The sequence below is a fragment of the Podarcis vaucheri genome, assembly GCF_965113315.1.
Source record: "Podarcis vaucheri genome assembly, chromosome: 1".
Taxonomy (NCBI): domain Eukaryota; kingdom Metazoa; phylum Chordata; class Lepidosauria; order Squamata; family Lacertidae; genus Podarcis; species Podarcis vaucheri.
Genome location: NC_138759.1, coordinates 118,331,629 through 118,332,460, shown reverse-complemented (window position 1 = coordinate 118,332,460; position 832 = coordinate 118,331,629).

Below are 832 nucleotides of genomic sequence, written 5' to 3'. Positions count from 1 at the left end.
CGCCATTGCGGCCCCATGCAACAGTGGGTGAAAGCTGTAGCCATGGACATGCTATGTGATCTGATGGTGAATTTGGGGTGACCCAATGCAAAAATCCTGAGGATCCATGTGGATCCATGTTTTGTAACCACATTTTTGCACCATTGCAGCCCTAGGAAACAGTGGATGCATGATTTTCTTGGTGCAGGCTGTAGCCATGGACATGTTATGTGATCTGATGGTGAATTTGGGATGACCCAATGTAAAAATCCTGAGGATCCACGGGCTTTTACCTCCCCCCTCCCAGGCAGCCTCCAAGGCATTTGTCACCTGAGACAGTCACCTCACCTTGCCTAAATATAGGGCTGACCCCACTATAAGCTGTCTAATCAGTAAGATATATTTACATTGTATTTTTCACCTGTCAAGTCTGGTTTCCTATTGTTTCTTTAGTTACATTTCATTTTCTTGTTACTAGTGAGCTTAATGTCAGTCTTGGGTTGTGTGTGTGTGTGTGTGTGTGTGAATTTCTCCCCATCCTAGCTCCCTCCTTCCCTCCCCCCCCCTCACACACAAAGAAGGGGGGCGGGAATCAAAACTATTCACATTTAAACATGAACCTACCTAATGCACACTTTCCAAAGGAACATACAAATTGAAACACAGCCATCTTTCGAAATTTGCACGTCTTTGAATTTTGTAGTGCTTTTCCCCAGCCAAGTGCATATACCAAGGTAAAGCTTGCATAAAAATGCATACATTAGTGAAAATAACGTACAAAAAGGCACTCTATTAGAGAACACTCTTTTGCAAAAATGTGTATATTCATAGAATTTTGCACTAAAAGGCTGAA